This window comes from Marmota marmota, unplaced genomic scaffold, assembly GCF_001458135.2.
Source record: "Marmota marmota marmota unplaced genomic scaffold, marMar, whole genome shotgun sequence".
In the NCBI taxonomy this organism is placed as follows: Eukaryota; Metazoa; Chordata; class Mammalia; order Rodentia; family Sciuridae; genus Marmota; species Marmota marmota.
The window spans coordinates 24256953-24282633 of record NW_026000016.1 but is presented as its reverse complement, the minus strand read 5'-3'; the positions used below and the strand labels follow the sequence as shown (position 1 = coordinate 24282633).

At 41.6% G+C, this 25681-nt stretch overlaps 1 long non-coding RNA gene and 1 pseudogene across 1 annotated transcript in view; both read left to right on the top strand.

The window, feature by feature from the left end:
- LOC125610365 overlaps positions 1 to 3975 on the top strand; it is an 8927-nt gene extending 4952 nt beyond the window's left edge. Inside the window, exon 2 of the long non-coding RNA XR_007349768.1 lies at positions 2116 to 3975. This is a non-coding gene — a long non-coding RNA (uncharacterized LOC125610365). The remainder of the gene's footprint in view (positions 1 to 2115) is intronic.
- A 9193-nt stretch (positions 3976 to 13168) lies between these two features.
- On the top strand, positions 13169 to 25448 carry LOC107140287 (annotated as a pseudogene).
- Positions 25449 to 25681: the final 233 nt, after the last annotated feature.

Here is a 25681-nt window from a genome sequence, read left to right as displayed (position 1 = left end):
GGGGGGGAGGGGAGGGGGACAGTAGAGGATAGGAAAGGCAGCAGAATACAACAGACACTAGTATGGCAATATGTAAATCAATGGATGTGTAATCGATGTGATTCTGCAATCTGTATACAGGGTAAAAATGGGAGTTCATAACCCACTTGAATCAAAGTGTGAAATGATATATCAAGAACTATGTAATGTTTTGAACAACCAACAATAAAAATTAAAAAAAAATATATACACTTCAGTCCATAGAAGGCCTATTTCACACACACACAGTAGCAAAGACAAATATTACTCATGGGTGGAGTCACAGACTCCCCTGCCTTAGACGGGCTCCGTTGAACACCCTGATTCACTGTCTGCTGGAAGTTGGAGAGACCTGTGGGCTGGCTGCAGGTGCTGCTGATGGGGCTGGCAGGAGGCGCTCAGCTCACAGGGCCCTACTCTGTAGCTACACCCACCCTCCCCATGCCTCCCTTTCAGTGGAGCTTCAGGCCATGAGCTTTGGCAATGGGAGCTGGGCTTCCATGATCAGCCAACATGACAGACATTAGAGCTGGATCCAGGCAATTCAACCTGCGCATTTCCTGGAGCCCATGTGGACAGGATTTGGTCTTTTAACTGCTTGATCTGCACAGACACTTGTCCAGGACTGGAATGGCCACATGAAATGGGTTTTCAAAACTGAACCTCCCATGAGTGAGAGGGCGATGTGTCAGGAGGCAGTGGGGTGGTGAAAAGGAAAGAGGAAGAGAGGCCTTTCCTGCCACGTCCCACAGGATGGGAAGCCACAAGGACCTGGCTCCTGCCTGTCTCTCCCATGTGCCTGCCCCTCCCCACACAGTGTCCTAGCAAGGCAGGCTGCTTTTCTGTTGTGTACACACTCAAGACCACTGAGAGTCAGGAACTCCACAGCTCCCTCCATGAGGACCCCTGCACAGCAGCTCCGTCCCCACACTCAGCTCTCAACACCTATCTTTGTCCTCAGCAACTGGCTGAATTTCAGCTTTACCAGAAAGTGTTCACTGAGACAACCACTGGGTAGTGACTTCTTTGGAAGATATCCCAAGACAAGGGTTAAGGAGTGGGAAGAAGTCAGAAGAGGTGGGTCTGTAAAGGAGCAGGTAACCATGGGACAACCAGTCATCTAGACACCAAGTCCTGGAACAAGACACCCTGTCAGCAAAGGGGGACACTGAGGGGAATGCACCTCACAACAGTCCCACCAATGGTTATGCAAGTGTCACCTTAAAGTACTTCATGGGGCTGCACATTTGCTTTGTGTATTATCGTGTATCAGCACTTTACAAGATTCTTTAAAAAGTCCTGAGGAGTGACGAAGGCTAGGTGTATACTCACCAACCCTGTCCATCTTTGTTGAGAGCCACTGTGGGGACACTTCTGGTCTGCTGGGTGGGGGTACAGGGAAATCCCTTAGGCAAGGAGACCCAGGAAGGCCTTTGCGCAAAGAGTCACTATCCTTCGAGGAGAGAAAGCCCTGCAGATCTGCTGTGCCACTTCCTGGTGTCACACCCACCTCTCCTGTGCCTTTCTGTGAGTCCTAGAGGCCTAAGCTTCAGGGTCCCTCACTGTCCCTGGGACGGAGGTGTCACTAACCTCCTGTTTGCCCACTGACAAAGTGATACTAAGCAGTGAAAGGAACCTGCCCAGAGCTAGAGAGGCAGAGTAAGTACGGCTAGTCCTACCCCTGAAGCCCTTTCTTTAAGGAAACAGAGCACAATGATGAAAAGGTTAGAGGTTTAAGTCTTACACAATACCCCCTGTGTGGCACAAGGCAGAAGTGGGTGTCCCTTGAAAGAAGAGAGGACTTAAATGCTCTTAATGACAGGTTTTGGTTAGTACAGAAAGAAGTGCAAGGAGCCAGGGGCAGGTTGCCAGTTTAGGTTCTAGAAAACAGTCTGTTAGTCTGCTCGGGAGCAAGGGTTCACTTCATTTTTCAGTTGCTAAAGCAACTCGTCAAATTCACAGAAAGGTAGCAAACAGGTATACAAGTCATTGAGAATCCCACGGCTGCAAGACCATGACTCTGAATGCTTTTGTAATATTTGCCTTGAAGCTTTTCACAGGTCAGATCCTTTGGTGTTTTTTTTTTTTTAAACACAGGGCTTCACTCTGCTGCCCAGTCTGGCCCTCTATATCTGGACTCAAGCCATCTTCTAGCCTCAGCCTCCCAGTTAGCTGTGCCCCACTGCACTCTGCTCAGCTGGGGTGACTTTCGTCTGTCATCAAAGGTGGTGGTGAAGGAGGTCTTTCTGGAACCCCTCTCTTGTCCCCCGCTCCCAGGTGCTCACTCTGATTGTAAAATCACCACCTCATGAGGAGAAAGGGCACCAAGGTAGAAAGCTCTGGACAGATGCCAACGGCTTGATCCCCTCCCAGCTGTGCCACTTTCCCTTAGCCTTCCCACCAGCTGCTTCATCAGAACCACATAAAAAATACTGGTACCTGGCCCGCCCCCACCTTGTGCAAGGGTGACATGCAGCTCTCTGACCTTCCTTTCAAGCCTGTCACAGGCCAGCATGGTGGTCTATAACTGCAGCTCTGTCCTCCTCACTGTACTGGAGACATCTCCCTGGTGGGACCTTGCCACTCACTGCCCAGCATTCAAGTTCTTGGCTCCTGTGGGTCACAGTGAAGGGCAGATGAGGGATGGTGGCTGAATGATACTCCATGTGTCAGTCACCTAGGGGTTACTGTAACCAAGGGAGAGAAATAAACCCTCATCGTCTCTTGCTTTTATTTGTTTTACTTCCAATTTTAGAGGTCACATGGCTAAGCAATGTACTCTCATTAAAGCTTTGCTGTAGATAGCACTTCTGAAGTGTTGGTCAGGAAGGTAACAGCTGCCTGAGTTGTTTTTCAGGAACTTGGAGGTAGCTCAAGCCAGTTGAAACCACCCACCTCTCACACAGGTGTCCAAAGAGTCACTTGTGAAATTAAAGGGCTGGAAACTCCATCCTCAGAGCCCACAAGGCGCCATCTTCTGTTCAGGTGTTCAAGGAAAACAGCTGAGCTTGACCATGCATGCGCAGAACACTTTCTGCCAATCATTTCCCCAACAAATTCTCCACAATTCCCTAATGCTTCATTCCAAAAATGCTGGAGATTGGATTTTCAGGGAGGTGTTTTGAAACCTGGGGCTCCCATCTTCTCGCGTTTGATCACCTGCTGAATAAACCCTTTCTCTTTGCAAAATTTGCTCCTTCAGAGTATAGGTCTCATCACAGCAGGCCTGCCCAGCCTCCTTTAGTAAAATTACTTTAACAAATGCCTGAGATAAATCAACTTGAATAAAGGAAAGGTGTATTTTTGAGAGTGCTGGGTATTTCAGGGCTCCACTGATCTACCCCATTGCATTGGGCCTTGGCTCTACAGTACAGCATTGGGGTGGTGCTCCAGGGGCTCCAGGCGCTAGGCGCCCATTCACCTCACTGCTATCCTCCCCCTTGAAAAAGGAGAGAGGATGGAATGGGGGTCCCACAATCCCCTTTGAGGGCATGTCCCCAGTGACCTAACCTCTTCCCACGGGGCCCCATCTCCCAGGGTTCCACCATCTCCCAGTAGTGCCATGGGATGGGGAAAATGCCTCCAAAAACATGAGCTTTGGGGGGCCTTTCAGATCCATATTATGGCACCCCATATCTGTGTCTGTGCAGAGTGTCTAGTGGTTAGCCCTTGCTGTTTCCTCTGCCCAGTACACTCAGCCACAAGAGTTGCATAATATTCTTCCACTTCCTTCAGATATCATCTTGCCAGAGGACTGTCCTGACCACTCTCTGTAAAATAACCACCACTACTCACACACGCAGCCCTCTCCAAAGCCTAAGCACATGTCCTACATATGGTTATAATGACTCACCCTTCTCTCTCCTCCCACAAGGAAGGGACTTTGGTTTGGCACATAGCTCAATTGCCACCAACCAGCTCAGGTGCCAGTCAATAAATATTTGTTGAACAGATTAATGAAATTTCTCCTCCCACGTACAATAATGTTCTTCCAGTTTCTAATTTCAAGGTACAGGTGGATGCTGAACTGTAAATTACCATACTGTGACCTGATGCTAATTTTAAAAATCACTAGAACCACTTGAAATGAATACTGCTTAATTTTAACTGCTACCCAAACACATTCCAGGTTCCAGGGGGAAGCAAATACAGAATTCTTCAAGATTGAGACCTTAAGTAATTCCTAAGTAGTTTTTTCTCCACATTTATTACATGCTAAGCAGAAGTAAGGAGGGTTCCTGGAATTTGTTCCTTATCCTCTTGAGTCTTAATCACACAATGCTTCCTATTCAGGCCAATCCCCATTGCTGCCCGACTTCAACCTTCAAAATATCTCAATCCAGTCCTTCTGTGAGTGGGGGTGGGGTCCATGTGAACAACACTGGAGAAAATTTTAATTTTAGCGTGCTGACTCACCAAATAGCCAGCTGATTGCATGTAGCTAAAGGGCAAGGAAAAGGAGAAGGAAGGAAAGGTGCAAAGCGTGGGGACAAAGGCTTCTGTTTTCAGATTTTCTTTCTTACCTCTGACAAGTCTTAGAATGCATTTTGGGTTGAGACGGACATGAGCACAAATGCTTGTCTGAATTATACATACCATGAAGGTGGAGTCATTTGCTCAGTGAGTCAAGTTTGGCAGGAATCCAAGGCCTGGCATTTGCTTTCTGCTAGATGAGCTGAAGCTATCAGCCACTCACATAAAACCATCTAGACAATTCAGAACATAACCACTTCTGCCTCAGCCAATTATTTCAGTAAAAAAGCACTTCCCAACTTTGCCTATCATGGATTAAGAAAAAGAACAAGCACTTTCAAATGAAGACCCCTGGGTGCACTCCATCATATGCCTTTTCCCACCAGACACAGGTGACCACTATCCGGACCTTGGTGTTACTTCCTTGATTTCTTCTTAATTATCTTCCTTATAAGCAAATCTCCAAAAACATTATTTAGTTCTGAGAAGCTGAACAGGAAGCATAGACCTAGCTTGTTCAAAGAAGGGCAATTGCGCCCTGCTAGGTACAAGCTCCCAGCAGATGAGCTGAGCAGAGGTAGGGGCTCCAGCTCTTCTCAGTTCTCCAGAGGCCCTCTGGGGAGTGGGCAACAGGGAGGATGTGAATGAGGTGCTGCTTGTCCAGCAAAAGCAGTCAAAGGGCAATGGCTGCTGTGGAGTTTTTGCCTTGATTCACAACAGTGGCAGTAGAATGAAGCTATATGCCCAGAAGGGACACAAGTGTCCCTAGGTGCTCTAAGAAGCAGGATGTGTAGTGGGCTGGGTGCACCTGAGCATTTTGTCTTCACATACCAATAAAGCTGGTTGCTCTGTGGTCATAATTTGAGTTATGTCTGTCTCCGGATTCAGCCCCAGCTGCCCTCTGTGGGGGAGCACAGCCATTCTCTCCCAGGTTCCTGTAACCCCTCTCTGGAGATATCTTCCTTTTTCCTTGGTTGACTTCCTCATTTTGATGAGACACATCCTCCCTTAGTTTCCTGAGAATGGGTGGAAGGATGTAGACAGACAAGGCTACCTAGAGGCTATCAGCTGGGATTCCAGGTGTCCCAGAGAAGCCACTAAAGGCCTCTGGACTCAGCAGAAACCATCAAAGTGGATGGAGTCTAGGAAAACTAGAAGAGTCACGAATTGATCCTGTATGAACTTAGGTCAGCAATGGCCTGCCCTTGGGATGCCCCCAGGAAGGCAGGAATGGGAAGCCTGCAGGCCCTGCAGTGCAGACACAGATATAGGGAGTCCATCCAATGCTAGTGGCAAGCAACCAGGACTAGAATCTGTACATTATGCCTGGGCTGGGTGCTCCCCAGTGTGGGAGACCAACCTAGCATGTGACTTGAGTTAACTCCCCTGCTGGGCGATGTGGAGTTAGGCACCCATGCTGCTAGACTGCCCAGCTCTTCTAGGGTTCGAGTGACTTGTGTCTTCCTGCCCAGGCTTCCTACAGCCCCATGGGTGGAGCTACGCTCACCTGTTCCTTTGTAATATAACCTCTTGCTCTGTTTAGGATAGAATCTTCCATGGAAGTGCCTTCTGTGTGTCCCCTTCTCTTACTGTATCCTTGGGTGTGGCCTACCCAGGTGTCAGTCAACCTGCTGACAGTGGACATCATGAAGATAGACTCAGCCCCCTGAAATCTGACCCCTTGCCTCATTTGAATAGCTTCTCCTCAATAAAAGGGGTCAGTGTGCGTGCGTGCATGAGCTCGCTCTCTCTCTCTCTCTCTCTCTCTTCCTGTGGACCCTTAAGGTCAGAGAAGCCATCACAGCGACCCCAAAGAAAAAGGTATTTGTGTCTCTTGTGTGTTACTTTGCGCAGCCCAGTCAGCCCAGTTTACCTGGAGTGACCCCTGAGCCTTTTAGTTGCGAGAACAGAATCCCGGCACCCCAGCAGGAATATCAGAGCCTCACATGGTCTTGTAAGATGTTTCTGAGTGCTAAGGACACTGAGGAGAGGAGAGGCAGCAATCCCACACCACTGCTCCCCACCTGGCAATCTTCTCCCTGTCCACTGGCTAAAAGACACGGCTCTCTGGCAGGCAGTGTGTGAGATTTGAGGGGGGCATCAGGAGTCACACCCCACGTATCTGGATTCATCATGGGCACTACCCACTTGTTCCTTTGGGAGGACAACAAAGCAAAAGCAATCTGAAATTGAATCCAAGTCATCATATGCCCCCCTATTCACCCCTGTCCTGAGATCCAAGGCAGGTTATTGTTGGGCCCTGGGTAAAGATCCTTATCTCTAAACTGGACGAGTGGATCCTCTGGAATTCTCTGTCATGGGACATGGGAATCTCATGAGGAGACCAAAAATGCTGAGGCCACACTGCCCCAGCTGGAGACTCTAATATAAGGTTCTGCAGCAAGGTGCAGGGAGTGTAGTTTTGAACCCTAGCTAAATCCTGTATCATCCAGTTAAGACAGATGTTTAAGGCCTTTTGTGGCATTCAATCATCAGTTTAAGGAGATAGCCAGAGGTAATATTTTGCAAAATAAACTCTAATGGTAACTAACTTGGGGCATGTAGTCTTGTGAAAGAAATATTCGTTGTTCTCTAGAATCTATAAGATTAGAAACTACAAAGCCAGCTCTGGCTACTAACTATGCCTGAGAAGAGATGTGAGCATTTACTACTGTCCCTAGAATTATAGATTTGCCCATTTTGTAAAATTTTTTACTCCTGAGACTGAACAATAGGATTAGGTTATTTCTTCACCTTCCACCCTACACATTTAAAAATAACTTGTTTAAAATACATGAGTTAGGGAAGGGAGGTAGAAGTGCTGGGAAATATATTGGCCAAATTATACTGTTATAATGTGTATTGTGTGCAAGTATGAATATGTAACAACAAATCCCATGGGTGTGTATAACTATAATGTATCAATTTTAAAAATGGGGAAAAAGAATTTTAAATACACGCACACACACACACACACACAGAGAGAGAGAGAGAGAGAGAGAGAGAGAGAGAACTTTGCATGTAGTGGGATGCATAAAACCTGTGGGGGCATGATAGCCCTTTGAAGAAAGCCTAGAATAAATATCCACATTATTCTTCAAAAATAAAATAATATGGATTAAGCAATACCTTGTCTGGGATTTGCTTCCAAACAAGCCAGGATGAGGTGTAGTAAGGAAGAAAGAGATGAAACAAGAGATGTGTGTAAGATGAAACAAGATGTGTGTAAGGTGGTCATTGGTAAAGCTGGGTGACAAGGCACATGGGGGAATCATATTTGGCTGAACCTGACACTGATCTTTTTTTTTTTTTTTTGGAACTGAGGATTGAATACAGGCGTGCTTAACCACTGGGCAACATACCCCAGCCTTTTTGTTTGTTTGTTTGTTTGAGATAGGGTCTCATTTAGCAGAATAGTGTTTTATATATATTTGAAAACATCGGTAATAGTTAAATCATGCATTCAGTTTTGGTGTACTTTTAAGTTGATGTTCACAAATCCAGTTTTGACAATGATAAGCTAGAAAAACCTCCTGAAGTTTGAAAAGATGACCTATTATCTGCTTACAAGGCTCAGGATCAGCCAGAGTAGAACAGCAGGTTTTGCTGTCTATACAAAAGAAGTTAGTTAGAATGTCAGTTGTAATAAATATCTACAATTTTCTCTTTCAAGCTGTCTGTTTTACAGAATGCTTATGTAGGTAAGGATCTTAGAAACACTTTCTTTTGAATATTCTGACCATCACAGGCCCATAGACCCCACAGCACAATAGAATTGCTACTGCTGTTCCAACCGGCAATGACTAACATCAGAGGAAGCTTCTCCAAAATCTGGCTAGCTTCTCTTCAGGCAGCCTTAAGATGCCAGTTTCATCAAATCTCCATCAAATCTCTCCAATATTAACCACTTTGTGCCTCAGGATTAACTGATTCTGTTTTCTAATTAAAAAACAACTTCATTCTATTGTCAACTGCTACAGATATACAAAAACGCAGGGACCCTGCCAATAAGAGTCTCAATCTGGGCTGGGGATGTGGCTCAAGCGGTAGCGTGCTCGCCTGGCATGCATGCGGCCCGGGTTCGATCCTCAGCACCACGTACAAAGATGTTGTGTCCGCCGAGAACTAAAATAAAAAAAAACATTAAAAAAAAAAAAAAAGAGTCTCAATCTTGTGCTTAAAATAGCCGACATATAGGAGTGGTGAGGTCAGCACAAAATGCAGATTGCGCAGAAAGCAGAGGGACAGGGCAAAGTTTCTCAGGTGATGATATTTCAGTGAAAGCTGGCCCTGTGGCTGGTAAGGAGGAGGCATTCTGGGAAGAGGAAACTTAATGAGCAAAAGCCCAGATGTGAAAGAACATGGTGTTTTAAAGGAAAGGCAATAAATCTAGTCAAGGAAGGAGGAGGGACAGGTGCCAGAGGTGGGCTGATGGCGGTTACAAAGTCCATGTGCCATCAGATGATGAACTCAAGACGCTGAGGGCTATTCAGGAGACAGTGACATCATCCGTTTATATTTAGGAAAGGCAACCTGATGTCAGTGTGCAGGAGACTGGCTGAGATGAGCTGGGAGCCACAGTGGGAGTCGTGAAAGGTGGTGACAGCCTATGCTAGGGTGGTGCTGTGAGAACCAAGGGGATGGATCTCAGGAACGTTTCTAAATAATCGGTGACTGAGGACCAATCAATAGTACTGAAGATCTCTACCTGGGTGACGTGGATGTGAAAGCAGAGCAGCTGTGCAGATGGAGGTGGAGGAAAGCTCCTGAAGTCCATCTGGTTTTCCCATCCTGACACTGTGGACTTGGAAGACTGAATGACTGTGATGTCACATGGATTTTTTAGTTTCACTTCTAAGGAAGAGTTCTCTGGAACAAACCTTGCTGTGTCATTCCTTTTTCCCGTCAGGGGCAAGGCTTACTTGGAAGACGGAGCAGATTGCACATTGTCACATGCTATCTAAAGAACATTCCAGAAGGTGACATTTACCCAGGTAACCTTGCAGGATGCATAAGTCTTTGAAGTTCATGTTCACAAATGGAGTTTGCCCATGAAGAGAGAATGGCATTTGAAGCAGGCCAATCCAATTAACAACATCCAACCACTGCTTGCTCCCCCGACCTCATTTTCTCACTGCTATCAAGGTGCAGGATAATATAATAGCATGCCTGACACTGGGGGTGGAGGGAAGGGGGAGGAATGCTGCCTAGTTTAGCCTCTAACGTGCTTTGTAGTGTTCTTTACTTTTAAGAAACCTAAAATTTCAACTCGGACATTCCTGTCACTTTTGACTCTTTTTTCAAAATCAGTGGAAGAATCAAGAGTTGTACATACTACCATACCTGGCTTCAGTTTTTTACCTTTTTTTAAATGCTACAGAATATACTTGCAGAAAAGAGCACAGATGAGCCTCTGGCACCAAGAACTCTCATGAAGGAAGCATGCAAGTCCAACCATCACTGATCAGGAAAGTGCAGCCAGTACTGCAGGAGCCATTTCACATGTGCTCCCTTCCAAAAATAACCATCCACCTGGTTTCTAATGGTGATGATTAGTTTTCTGCCTTCTTGGAATGTATATAGATGATGTTCTTTCACTTATGATGGGGTTTTATCCCAAGAAATACACCTGAAATTGAAAATAGAGATAGGAAATACATTTAATACACTTAACTTACTAAACATGTTGGCTTAGCAGGATAGGACACTGTAGAGTACTGCTTGTTTACTTTGGTGATAGCTGGCCTGACTGGGAGCTGTGGCTCACTGCTGCTTCCAGCATCCTAGGAGAGTACTGTCCACTATCGGTTGGCCAAGAAGAGATTAAAATTCAAAAATCGAAGTATGGTTTCTATTGAATGTGTGTCATTTTCACAGCATGGAAAATTTGAAAAATCTTAAGCTGGGGACTGTCTGTATTATTAAGTAGACTCATACAGGATGATCCTGGGGTCTGGCTTCTTTTCAGCACTGGTGAGCATCAACTCTGATGTTGCGTACAGTCTGTCATTGCTGGGTCATATTCTAGGGCAGGAAAACATCACATTGATCCATCCCACTTTTGATGGATGTTTGGGTTAGGTTGAGTCCAGTTTTGCTCTGTGACTTTTTAACAACACACTCAGAGCCTTTGCTTATGGGTTATGATCGATGAGTGCTGCTCCACGTTAATGACTCTGATTTATAGTCCAACTCTATTTTTGTAGGCACTGGGGATTGAGACCAGGGGTGTCTACCACTGAGCTGCATTCCCAGATCTCTCTCTTTTTTAAGACAAGGTTTCATCAAGTTGACCCAGCTGGCCTTAAACTTGTGATCCTCCTGCCTCAGCCTCCCAAGTCGCTGGAATTACCAGCATAATGAGCCACTGGCCCAGTCAATTCTCCTCAACAGACTTTTAAGCACATGACCAAAAGCTTCATGCATTGCGCCTGTGCGCATCACACCAGCCAGACCTTCGTTACTCTTCTAGCAATCAAATCCCTTCACACCAAAAGGGAGAAGGAAGAATGGGTATTGTGGGACAATTAGTTGTGTCTGCCACACATACCAAACTTGGCAGGAAGTTCTGAGTTCATTTACCATTATATCAGAGGTGCTTGCACACACACACACACACACACACACACACAAATGCTTTGATAATGAAGCTTTGATAATGCTAGAATAGCAGATGTAGTTCCAGATATTTCTGAACACAGGATTGGGTCTTTTTCACAAGAGAAAGGTTAAACAGCTGAAGACTAGAATTTAGATTGCTCTTGGATTAGCAAGTCACCTTGAACTAGCTCAACCTTGTGTTTTTGATAAAACGCAGATGATGCTGTATGATCCTTTATATGAGTCGGGAGCATTACATAAAACACGTAACAGTGTCTAGTAGCACACAGAGCATGCTCAAAAATTATCTTCTCTTGAATTTGGAAAAGTGCTGGCAATATCCATTGTGACATTAACTGGTCCTTTTTCTGCCCAATAACTGCCTGCGGTTCAAGCTGCACAACTGCTGATTTGCAGAACTGTTGGACATGAAAATTAGGTAATCCAATGCATTTAATCCCTTATGCACTCTACATCTATGTCTAGACTAAGCAAAACTACCAGAAATTTGCTACTTAGACCTAACATTCACTTGTCAGGAAGATTTTGGCTTTATCTTTGGTAAGCCAGTCTGTATTTTGATCTGGATGATACCAACCACAGAGTAAAATTTGTTATTCAAATTTAATACTACTTAAGACATTCTGGCATGTACTTCTGATTTTTCCCTTCAGTCTTTTTTTTTTTCTTCCCCCGGTACCAGGGATTGAATCCAGGGGCGCTTCACCACTGAGCCACATCCCCAGCCCTTTTTAATATTTTATTTAGAGACAGGGTCTCACTGAGTTGCTTAGGGCCTCACTTATTTGCTGAGGCTGGCTTTGAACTCACTATCCTCCTGCCTCAGCCTTCTGTGCCACTGGGATTACAGGCGTGCGCCTCCACACCCAGCTCCCTTCATTCTTAATCATCTATCTCTTTTACATGATCCTGGTTTCCTGGCTTATTCGTTTTTTTCTTTCTGGTGCTGTTTCTTCTGGGGTTCTATAGTACCCTTTCATTGAGTATTGAATACTCTGTCTAGATATCTGTATTCTTCATCCTCAAAAAAAGGACTGTTCCTTATTGACCTTTGTAACCCTGATTTGCTTTTCTTTATTCATATTTTCTCCATTTTAGCAATTATGTTCTTAAAAGTTGCCTAAAATGTTTTGTAGAATGAAGTGGAATAAAAACTCAGAAGAAAATTAGTTATCCCAACCCATATGTATTACAGCCTCAGAATATATTGTAAGCAACACTAAATGGGTAAAATATAACCCTATAGTATAAGAAATCTGGCACAAGCACCTGAATCAATGGATCAGAGTGCAGGAACAGATCAAGTCACCTGACAAGACACAGGAAACACGCATTACTTCAAAATAATCCTCATAAAGATGCATAATTTGAGTCCAATCAGGAGAAAACATCACAGAAGTGCACACTGCAGGCATTCTGCAAAGTAATTGGCCTATGACCTTCAAAAGTCATAGGCCAAAAGAGAATCCAGAAGAATTCTTCCACATCACAAGGGGCCCGAACAGCCTCAGCAACTCACTGGAATGGCTAATTTTAATTCTAAACTGGATTCTTTTGCTATATGGCTTCTCATTAGGACAGCTGGAGAAACTCGAATGGGGCCCGAAAATGAGATGGTAGCAAGGTGTCAATGTTAATTTCCTGAATTTGATGGTTGGTTATGCAGAATATCCTGGTGTGTAGGAAATCTACATGAATGTATTTGGGAATGAGGGGACATGAGATTGGCCACTTACTCTCAAGGAAAAAATTTCTTTGTAACTTTTGTGTATGGTCAAGATGGTTTAAAATAAAAAATTTATTTGAATAATGTATTATTTTGGCAGTTTTAAAAATTTCTTTGTCTTAAAGTAGGGAATTTTCCCACAAGGTCATCCAGATGAGAAGAATCTTCAGCTCTAGATTGACTTCATTAATTTCAAAATCAAATGCTTACATGAGACCACATCTGTGTCAAGCTGAAACTGAACACCTCAGGGCAGGTGGTCTTTTCTGCTGGCTTGATGGCTGGACTTCTCCAAGCCAGCTGCTGGATATGTCACTGGATGAGGGAGCGATGCAGAGCTTCGTACATAATTTGACCCTGAGAGAAGGGGAGAAAACAGAATATAGACCTGATCACAGTTGGTTGTATTTTGAGGAGTGTTCCCCTCAGATGTGTAGGTTGAAATCCTAACCCCAAGACCTCAGAGTGTGTCTGTATTTGGAGACAGGGTCCTTAAGGGGGTTATTAAGGTAAAATAAGTTTACATAGGCAGGCCCTAACACAAATGACTGGTGTCTTTGTAAGAAAAAGGAAGTTAAGACATAGATGTGCACAGAGGGAAGGCCACATGAAGACACAGGAGAAGAAGCCATCTGCAAGGGCAGAGGCCACAGCAAAACCAATTCTGATAACATCTTGACCTCAGACATGGTCTCCAGAATTGTGAGAATATACAAATTCTGTTGTTCAAGCCCCTTAGTCTGTGAGAGCCCAACTCACCTCCCTGTATCTAGATCCTACATGGGCTCCACCTCAGGGAATGTCCATGCCTCTCACTGTTGTCCACTAAACTTTGCCTTGAAAAAATCAACCAAGAGATTCTTATGCCTATATCTAATTAGTAAAGCAAGCACAATCTAAACTATCACGATTCCAGATGGAAACACAGGCAAAAGCAAAGGCTTCTTAATGTATATTTACATTTCCAAGACACTGCCAGAATGTTTTCCATTGTACTTGTACCATTTGTGTTTATAAGCAATGATGTATGAGACTTCTAGTTACTTCATATCCTTACCACTGTCTGGTGCTGCCACTCTTTTCAATTTTAGTCATTCTGGCAGGTGTGTAGCAAAATTTCACTGAGGTTACATTGACCTTTAAATGCTGGGTGGCAATTCCCCTCCAATATATTTATCCCAAGAAAATAACTACAGTATGATTTGTTTGTTTTCAGGCCCTTTAAAAATCTGTATTAAAAATAAAATTCCACTTCAGACATGGTAGCACACACTTGTAAATGTGTTTTTAATAACCAGCAGCTCGGGAGGCTGAGGCAGGAGGATTGCAAATTAAGGAAAGCCCCAGCAATTTAACCTTAATCTTGGCCTTCTTAGACTCCAGAAGAAATAAATGTGTGTTGTTTATAAGCCATCTAGCTATGGTATTTTTGATATAGCAGCCCTGACAAACTGAGAGCAGGGAAAAAGCCCATACAAAACACAAAATCATTTCCTGGAAGAGGTAAACTTAAACTTTTCAAGTACCTTTCAGCTTCAAAAGCGGACATAAAACGTATTAGTGAAACACTGAACTAACTCTGAAATAAAATAAAATAGGGCCTCTGTTTCTTACCATCAAAGCAGAGTCAGCTTGGTAGTCTGCTTTATAATATTTATTAAAAATTAGCAGCCACATCGATGTAGCAGCTCAATTCACAATAGCTAAACTATGGAACCAACCTAGATGCCCTTCAACAGATGAATGGATAAAGAAAACATGGTTCATATACACAATGGAATATCACTTAGCCTTTAAGAGGAATGAAATTGTGGCATTTGTAGGTGAATGGATGGAACTAGAGAATATCATGCTAAGTGAAATAAAGCCAATCCCCAAACACCAAAAGCTGAATGTTGTCTCTGATTAGCAGATGCTGATCCATAGTGGGATGGGAGATAGGGAAGAATGAAAGAACTTTGGTTTGTGTAGAGGTGAGTGAGGGAGGGGTGGGGCTGTGGGGATAGGAAGGGTAGAATGAGACAGACACTATTACCCTATATACATGTATGATTACATTACTGGAGTGACTCTGCACCATGTACAGCCACAGGAATGAGAAGCTGTGATCCATTTGTGTACAATATGTCAAAATGCATTGTACTGTAAATAAATTTTAAAAATTAGTATTATGTCATTACCAAAAAACCAAATAATAGCTCCTTATTCATATTTTTTTCAGAAATCAAATATGTAAAGTGTAAAGACATGACCCTCAAAGATATTAAAAAAATATAATGGAATAAAGTTGTTTCCCTAGGACATACATGTATCCTTCCAAGGGGATGTTCCTAAATTCTGCCACATGACCTACAGGGTCAATGCAATCCCAGTCAAGAGTCCATCACCCACCAGACCTACCCTCCACCCCAGTACTAAGGATTGAATTCTACCACTGAGCTACATCCCAGATCTTCTTTTAAATTTTATTTTAAGACATGTTCGTGATAAATTGCCCAGGCCAGCCTCCTGTACCAGCCTCCCAAGTAGCTGGGACTACAAGTGTTCATTATATGACCAAAACAGCAGGCTTTTTTCTGTATTAATTGATATGCTGATTGTAAATGTTTAATTAAATGTTTAATGAAAATGCAAAGGGCCAAAAATAAAATAAACAAAAAAAAAAAAAACAGGAGGGGGATACAAATTTAGAGCACTTATGTTATCTGATTCTGTAATCATCAGCGTAATGGCAAAAGGACACAGTAGCATTAAGAATAGATATAAAGATGAATGAACAGAATAGAGTGATAAAAATTCATGCACATACAATCAATTGACTTTCAAGAGGCTAGAAACTTTTTAATAACCAGAGCCAGAGTAAATACTGCATGGATAAAAAATAACTACAATCCCTACTTGACATCAAACAAACAAAAAAATTATGCCCCATCTCTTTTCCTTAGATTCCTCATCCATGGATTCAACCAACTGAAGATAAAAAATATTCTGGAAAAAAAGTGCATCTATACTGAACATGTACAAACATTTTCTCCTTTCATTAGTCCCTAAATGATACAGTTTAACAATTATTTACATTGACATGTGTGTTGTATTAGTTAATATGTATAATCTAAAACCAAGTTAGAATATATGGAAGGACTTGAATGAGTTATATGCAAAGACTATGCCAATTCATAAGACATAAGTATCCATGATTTTGGTATCCATGGGGGTCCTGAAACCAATTCCCCACACATAATGAGAGAGGACTGTAAAATGGATCACAGACTCCAATATGAAAGCTAAAACTACAATACTTACAAAGAAGAATGAAGGAAAACACAGTAAAAAAATTGCAATAGGCAAAATTTCTTATGACAAAAATACACAAAACAGTAAAAATAAACAATAGTCAGGCATAGTGGTGCATGCCTGTAATCCCAGCAACTCAGGAGGCTGAGGCAGTAAGATAGGAAGTTCAAGGCCAACCTTGGCAGTTTAGCAAGACTCTAAGCAATTTAGTGAGACCCTGTCTCAAACTAAAAATTATAAAGGGCTATGGATGTAGCTCAGTGGTAAAGCACCCCTGGCATCAATCCCTGGTACCAAAAAAAAAAGTGGAGGGTAGGGAGACAGAAACATAAATGATAAATTGACTATATGTCAATTTATCATTTAAAAAAAAACACCTGTTTTTAAAATTTAAAAAAAAACACCTGTTCTTCAAAAGGTGCTTTTAATGTATAAAATACTAAATCACAGATTAGGAGGACATATCCTCAATATGTATATCTGATAAAAGAAATTCAATCCAGGAACAAATAAGAATTTATATTAAAATTCAATAATAAGGGAGGAAGCAATTTTTTAAAAATTTAAAAAGAGCAAAAGATGAGGACATAAAATAAGATACCTGTTTCAGTCAGCTTTCTCACTGCTGTGATGAAAAGACTCTACCAGAACAACTGTAGAGGAGGAAAAGTTGATTTGGGGGCTCACAGTATTAGAGGTATCAGTCCATAGGCAGCTGGCTTCATTCCTTAGGGCTTGAGATGAGGCAGAACATAATGGCAGAAGGGTGTGGTAGAGGCAAGCAGCTCACGATGATGATCAGGAAGCAGAGAGAAAGACTTTTACTCTCCAGATACAAATATATACCCTACAGGCGCACCTCTAATGACCCACCTCCTCCAGCCACACTCCACCCGCCTTCAGCTCCCACTTGGTTAATCCCATCAGGGGAGCTATTCACTGATTGAGTTAAGGTTCTCATAATGCAATCATTTCTTCTCTATACCATCTTACATTGTCTCATGCATGTCTCACACCTCACATCTAAACCACAACAATATCCAAGTGATCAATAAGCATGTGAAAATATGCTCCACATTTCAATCAAGAGGGAAATGGAATTTTAAACCACAATGTGATACTAGATATTTCCATTCAGTAGAATGGCTAAATGGCTAAAATTAAAGACTCACTGTATCCAAGTGTTAGTGAGAAAGGGGAACAACTAGAATGCTTGAAAAATGTAAAATGGAACAGCCACTGTGGAAAACAGGCCATCAGTTTACTTTAAAGGGTATGTATAAAAACATACACTCACAACATGACCTAGCAATTCCTCGCCTACTTTTATACTTGAAGAAAATAAAAGCACGTGTTCACACAAAGAGGGAGTGTGTGTGTGTGTGTGTGTGTGTGTGCGCCCGCACGCACAGAATATCCACAGCAACTTTATTCATAAAAGCCATATCTGGAAACAACCCAAGCGTCCACTAGTAGGTGAAAGGATAAGAAAACTTGAGGCATATTTATACAAAGGCATACTTCTCAGCAGCAGAATGGACTCAACTACTGAAAAACAGAACAACAAAGAAGAATCTCAGAACATCACACTGAGTGAAAGAAGCCAGACAGGACTATTGGCTGTTGGGGATGCAAATCAAGTCAAGATGGGGCCTGGCAGTTTGCCAGAAGGAGTGGTTTGTGAAGCAACGCCATCGAGCCATTAAGATGATGAGGATTCCTTATTGGCTGACTGCTGTATCTAGATGATGTTAATTAAGTTAAGCTGTGTGTAATTAGTTGGGTATATGTACCTCTGCTGTCCGGCAGAGAGGCGGCTCCTGCTACCTTGGGTGCCTGCTACTTTGAGTTCTCGCTCAGTTCCCGCTGAGTTCACTCGCAATAAAGTAGTTCCCATTTCAACCTTCAAGTCGCTTGTCACCTCCCAGTTATTTGTGCCCAGCCGGACTGCGGCAATTGGCTTTACGATCCCATCTATAAAATGTCTAAGACAGGCAAAGTGAGAGTATGGTGGCAGAATCAGATCAGTGGTTGGTTATGGAGTTGGGTTTTGTCTACAAAAGAACACAGAAGTTTCTGCGCTGATGGAAATGTTCTGTACTTTGACACTAGTGCTGGTAACAATGTCCAAGACTCAAGGAATGGTACAATTAAGCTTGTACACTATTGTATATGAATTAAATTTCAATGTAGAAAGTAAGGCTAGAGCTGAAGAGTGACAAATGTGGAGCTAAGTCATATGTCCTAACAATTTGACAACTAAAACTCAGTTCCAAAGTAAAAAATAATTTCCACTAAAATAAAAAAAATTATACCATCAAATCTTCGCAAGGACAATTATATCCCTAGTCTTGAGGGAGATGCAGAAGGGCTTAGGCAGCCAGGGAAGGATGGAAAGTGAGGAGGTTGGGGGCAGAGCCAGACAAAGGAGCATGGAGAGGGTCTTCTGATGAAGTCAACTTCCTACTTGATGAAAGCACTCGTGGACACAAGCGAGGACCCAGTCAGACAGACACTTCTGTACTAGTGCTCCTAAGTAGGGGATCCGGTAGAAATACTAAAACACACACGTAGACAGAGGGGACACCAAACAGTAATACTGAGGAGAATATGGACAGGGGAGGAGAGAAGGAAAGGAGGCATTCCAGAGACCATAAAAAGAACAGGCCAAAACTTCCCCACTGGATTCCCAGCTCTGGGGCTCCTTCTCTTCAGAGAAATCTATTTCTGTTGATTTTGCAATAAACCTGATGCTCGCTTGCTATTTCTGTGTTCTGTTCTTCAATTCTTTGCTGGATGGAGACAAAGAAACGAGTATCCCTAGACAATAACAGTCACTTGTTGATCAGAATGTAAAGGGCCAACAGTATTACCAGCAAAACTGATTCTGATTAAAATTAATAAGACTATATTTTACTCAAGGAATTACAGTTAAAAAACAAATTCCCTAGTACACAAGATGCTGAGAATTCAAGGCAGACTTGCTTTCCAGACATGGTGAAAGATTAGTCCAGGTGAAGCCTGTTCTTCCTTATTCCAGCTGAAAAAGTCATGTGCCCACAAGATACCACACCAGCCCAAACCCTTAACAGGCTACTCACTATAGTAAAGTGATAAGAAGGTCAACTAACACAACACGTGGACCACAGGGCACTGAAACACAGCATCTCAATTCATGCAACTGCTTTGACTCAATAATCATAATGAGAATGGCTAAACTTGGTGATAAATAGTTAATGATTTAAAAGAAGTTAACAGCCAGCAAACAGGTTTTCATGGCTAAAGCAGATTCCGGAAACAGTTATGAATCCCAAGTAAACAAATAATAATAGGGTTAGATATTTTTATTTCAACCCTCAGTAGTCACCACAATAATCTAATTTCATTTATAGCAACCATTTTAACTTATTGTAAATAGAAAGCCTGATTACAGTAGGAGATATGTATAACCTGGCATTTATGTAAGGAAAAATCAGAGTGTTTATTTTTAAACTCTCTTCCTACCTTCTAGTGAAAGTATTTTACTCCCTTTAAATGTATAGCTAAATCTCTACATCTTAGTTTTAGTACAGTCTAGCTCCAAGAACATAAGAAACCATCTGTCAAAAAGGGTGGAGTAAGTCAAATAATACTTGAATGAGATTGATTAATAATTCTGAGATTGCGGCCAGGTGTGTGTGTGCAGACTGTAATCCCAGCGATCTGGGAGGCTGAGTCGGGGACGGCAAATTCCAGGTCAGCCTCAGCAACTTAATGAGACCCAGTCTCAAAATTAAATAAATAAATAAATTAAAAAGACTACGGATGAGGCTCAGTGACAAAACACCCAATACTCAAAATAAAGCAACAACAACAACAAAGATAGATTGTGAAAACACACACAAGTAACTGTTCTACCTCTGAATAAATAGAGATTGGAGAATCTAGTGAGAACTATATTCCAGTGCCCAAGACACATGCAAAATTAAAATCTCAAGAACACTCTCATGAAGGACAAATGTGGCTTATTTTCAGGTCAAAACATACCAGGAAATTTCTTTAGAAAGTAGAAATGGTTTAGAAGACACTATCTGTAAAATTGAATTTTATGGTTCATGAATAGCTGTCACTTCTAATGCCCTTTTCTAGGTGCTAAAGAGTGTTCCTTACCTTTCCTGACATAGATGGTTTCACTTTCTTGAAAGCTTCTACAAAGTATGACTAATCTTGAGTTGACCTGTGGAGAAATTCACAAATAGACACACCTCAGTAGAGTCCATTGACCATAGATTATTAGTTTGTCTTGAAGGGTGTTCAAGGCTTCAAGGGAAAACTGAGGAGATGAGTAACGAAATGAGCTCTTTTCCAGAAGAATATTCAAGCATGATATATTCTGCTCATCAATTTTTTGTTTGTTTTTTTTCAGTACTAGGCCTCGTACATGCTAGGCAAGTGCTCTACCACTGAGCTACATCCCTATCCCTGCTTATTAGATTTTAATCCAGTGCTGACCAAGGAGAGTTACCATACAAAAACAGTTAACACTTTGTAGGACTTTCTTGTGCTGTTTAATTCAACTCAATAATGATGTTTATGAAGAATCTGAACTTTTTTTTTTTAGGATACTTCAAATAAATTTAACTGGGGATGGATAGTAGAATCCCATTTAAGACTGCATAACATAATTAGATACTAAGAAGTTAAAATATTATGACATATTTTATATTATATAAAATAGCACAATACTGGATCAGATGAGGATTATATTTCTTTATAAGTTTAGGGGCCATTCACAAGTAACTGAAATAAAGGAGCTAAACGTTAAACATGGCTTAGTTTAGAATGTTAATATGACAATTTACATGATAACAAGTTATACTTAAAATATAAAACTTTCTATTCAGATACTACAGTATATTTACCTAAAAGTAAAATAAAATACATTGTTGAATATATCAAATGAATCTGGATAATATTATTGATTTTGGCTTCGTAAGATACTAGTACAAAGTCCCTAAAGGCCAGGTAGCTAGAAATGAAAACTGTAGCAAAACAGGGATGTCAGAATTTGTTATATGTAAGACAACACCCAAACAAAATTATTAATAGAAACCCAATATATATGCTGGGGTCTGTTAATTTTATTTACTAAACATACATCAGAAAGGCGATTCAGCTCTTGGGTAGTATACCTGATTTTTATTTTACAAGATATTCTAATTTTGCTTATTAATATATCACCTACTTCTAAAAGGCATGGAATGTAGCTTATAATAAATGAAGTTCAGATCAGTGAAACTTAAAGTTAACCACAAAACAAAACAAAACACCTGGGGACTTCATAATGAAGATGTGTGTTGACACATCTAGGCAAAGCATGTGTTGCTATAACTGTAAACAAACTTAGCTCTAAGATTTTTGGTAGCCAAAGAAAAATGGAAAGAACAGTACAAATATAAAAGGACATCTTTTGAATAAAAGGAGAGCACTACAGAATTAAAGTGCACATAAATACATGTATTTTGGTTTGTTTATGTTTTTGTGGTGCTGGGATGGACCTCAGGGCCTTATGCATGCTAGCCAGCCCATTTTTGTATTTTGAAAAGAAAGACTCAATATATGGAAAGTTACTCAATTTTCACTTCTTGCATGTGTTTCTAACCTCTCTAATTTAGGTTGCTTTTTAACAGGCAAGAAGATAACACTTTAGATGAGTGCTTCCAGAATGGATAAGTGGAACAATCATGATGGAGACAGTGAATGGACCTATCTGCCCCTACTTAATCACTTGTGTATGATAAGATATAATTCTGTTGATTTTAGAGAGGCACTGATTAATTTTGCTATTATTATACTGTCAATAACAGAGGTTATATAATATTCCAGAACAGCTTCTAAAGGTCTCATTTTAAAACGTAAGCTTTATTATCACAGAAAATAGATCCTAGAAAATAGTCATTTTCCAGTACAATTGTGGTTTTAACTATTCAAAGTGATACATTAAATTAAGAGATTGTGGAGAGAATTGTACCTTTTCCATTTCCCTCATCAGTCTTGCTAGTTCCAATCTCAGTGCAGAGAGAAGCTTCTTCTACCAAAGCAGAGAGGTCTGCACTCCTGAAATGAAATAAGTGTTCTTGTTTATTTATTCTTAGATACTGCAAAAGCCCAGGAAGAAATCAGGTGGCAATTTTATATTGTCATATATTAAACAATCAGGAACCAAACTGATGACCAATAAAGTTGGGACAAACTGATGAGGACCAGTAAGAAAGAACATTTAGCTTTCACTTAAAATGTTTCTAATCTTTAGAAAAAGGAGAAGTGTTGGCAGCAGGTCCACCCTGGCCCCTGGAGCCCTACCTCCACTAGTTTGTTCTGCATGCCAGTGTGGCCAGCTCACAAGGCCATGGCGAACTTGCGGTTTTTCTGTTCCTGCTTGTCCGTCTGAGACATATGTATCCCACGGGAATGCCTTGACCTTTTCTGGTCTGATGGACTTATTGTTAAGGGAGGTTTCGGTACCTGACAATAATAGATGTTGAAACTAAATTTCTCCCCCCTCCCTCCTGCTTTTGGGTAGTTTTCCACTTCTGCTGCTTGGGGTATAAAAAAAGTGTGTTAGCAATAAAGGGTATTGACTCCTGGATGAAGAACCTTGGTGTCCTGTGTGTCTTTTAACCTCGCCGTCCCTCGCCGGACTCGGCTCCCTTGGCCGGACGCGGCAGAGAAGCATGCAGGAAGCAATGCAATGAGAAATAAACCTTTTCATCCTAAGTGCCACAGAAACTAAGGTTCATATAAACTTTCCGCTAGAAGGACTGGAAATGTGATGGCTGGAGCCTCTTGGACTAAACATGGAAATCAAATATATGGATGTTTGAGCAACAATAGAGAAAAAGCCAGAATTTCTGACACCCAACAGCAGTATTTTCCATGGACTGCTTATATCTGGACTATTATACAAGGGAGAAATAAACTGCTATCTTCTTTAATATACTGTTGTTGTTGTTACTAAGCTGTGTTTTTACTAATGAAATTTGGATAGTTTAGGGATGAATAAGCCTATGTTGAACCTATGCCATGTGCCCCTACTGTATATAACCTGCAAGAAACGAGCATCTCCTCCTCTCTTCCCAGTACACTAATCTGTTTGCAGAGCACAGTGAGAATCTAAAGCCCAGGACATGAAGGATAATTAGTTTTTCAGGAGAAAAATCTATGCTGACACAGATTGATATTAAGTTTTGTTTGTTTGTTTTTGGTACTGGGTATTGAACCCAGGGGTGCTTTACCACCAAATTACATCTCTCAGTTCCTTTTATTTATTTTTTATTTTTTTGTTTTGAGACAGGGTCTCACTGAGTTGCTGAGACTGACCTCAAACTTACGATCTTCCTGCTTCAGCCTCCGAAATCACTGGGATTACAGACGTTGCATCACGGCACCCAGCAGTATTAAGTTATTATCTGTCGAGTTAAAGGGCTTTGCTTGTGCTATTGGCAAATATGGGAAAATGAGATGCTATGTAATGATAATTATAAATGGAAGAATGCCAGTTTCTCAGCAAAACATAATAAAAAAGTAAAAAATCCAGCCAATAAAAACTTACATGCAATTTATTGTAGCATTTTCCCTTATAAGAGATTTTGAACTAAAGTTGGTTAGAGATTTTGAACTAAAGTGCTAAAGTGATGAGTAGCACCTTTGTATGTTACATAATGCCTAAAGTAAGGTTATATAAAAAATCATTGAGATGGCTCCAAGTGGAAAAGGGGAAAACAAAGCCTAGAAAGTCTTTGAAGCACTTGATTCAGCTCAAGTTTCATGGAAACACCATAACAGGCCTTCATTTATGTAATTAATTCACGTAACAGCAGCGAGTCAGCACAGCATGAGGTCAATGAAAAACATTGGTGTTGATAGGTTTTGCAACATTACAGCTTTAAAATGATTCATAAAGGTTCTTTGAGAGAGAGTTTGAATTTTGCAATTAAAAACATTTAAAATGATTCATAAAGGTTCTTTGAGAGAGAGTTTGAATTTTGCAATTAAAAACATTTCATTTCTGGACACTGAACTTATTTATTATACAATTCACACAATATATAAAGTTCAAGACTAATAGAGCTTAACTTACTAACCAAATACAACATTTCCGTTGGCTAAGTGTGAGATTATTATATTATTGAAGAATTATGACCAGATAGTGCACAGGGGTTCATGCCTGTAATCCCACTACCTAGGGAGCTGAGGCAAGAGGATCACAAGTTTTAGGTCAGCTTCAGCAACTTAGTGAGACCCTAAGCAACTTAGCAAGACTCTCTTAAAATGAAAAAATAAGGCTCAGGTTCGGTCCTGTCGCCCATGTCCCGCAGGGTGGTGGGTGCACTGCGACCTCTGGTGCAGACCGCAATGCCCACCATCCCCTGAGCCACCTGTGCTGGACGTGAAGCGACCCTTCCTGTGCCAGGAGTCGCTGAGTGGCCAGGCCTTGGGCCGGCCTTTGGTCGCCTGCGTGGGCCTCAATGTACCTGCTTCTGTTTGTTATTCCCACACGGATGTCAAAGTGCCTGATTTCTCTATCATCGCTCCGAAGTGTTAGATAGCACAAAGTCTTCAAAAGAGAGCAGCCAGGCTAGAAAAGGTTTCTCCTATTTGGTGACTGCAACAGCTACTGTGGGTGTTGCATATGCCGCCAAGAATGTTGTCTCCCAGTTTGTTTCCAGCATGAGTGCTTCTGCTGATGGATTGGCCATGTAGAAAATTGAAATCAAGTTATCCGATATTACAGAAGCCAAGGACATGGCTTTCAACTGGAGAGGCAAACCCCTCTTTGTGCGCCACAGAACCAAGAAGGAGATTGACCAGGAAGCTGCTATTGAAGTGTCCCAATGGCGGGACCCACAGCAGGATTTGGATGCAGTGAAGAAACCTGAATGGGTTATCCTAATAGGCGTTTGTACTCATCTTGGTTATGAACCCATTGCAAATGCAGGAGATTTTGGTGGTTATTACTGCCCTTGCCATGGGTCACACTATGATGCATCAGGCAGGATCAGGAAGGGGCCTGCGCCTCTCAGCCTTGAAGTTCTCTCCTATGAGTTCACCAGTGATGATATAGTGATTGTTGGTTAGAGATTTTGAACTAAAGTCCTAGGCTGCCTTCATTTTTCACATCACCTCAGAAGAGTTGAGGGCAAGCTTCCTGTACTTCTAAGTTGGTTGATTTGAAATATTTAAGAATTGTTAATAGTGTACTTGCAAATATGAAGTAAATTGAATTTAATATTGAATGCTTACAAGCATTCACTTAATAAAGCTACTGTTAAACATTGTTTAAAAAATAAAATATAAAAAGGGCTGTGGCTGTGTGCTTCAGGTTTCAATCCTTAGTACCTTCCCCCCCCCAAAAAATCATCCTGGGGTATTTGTACCTCCCGTAATATTAAAGTTAATATTGGTGCAGACACTATTAACTAAGGCAAACAGGTAGCTGAAGCCTGTGGTAGTAAAATGCCTCTCAAAGAGTGATGACAATAATAGTAAAATTCAAAATTTGTATCATCA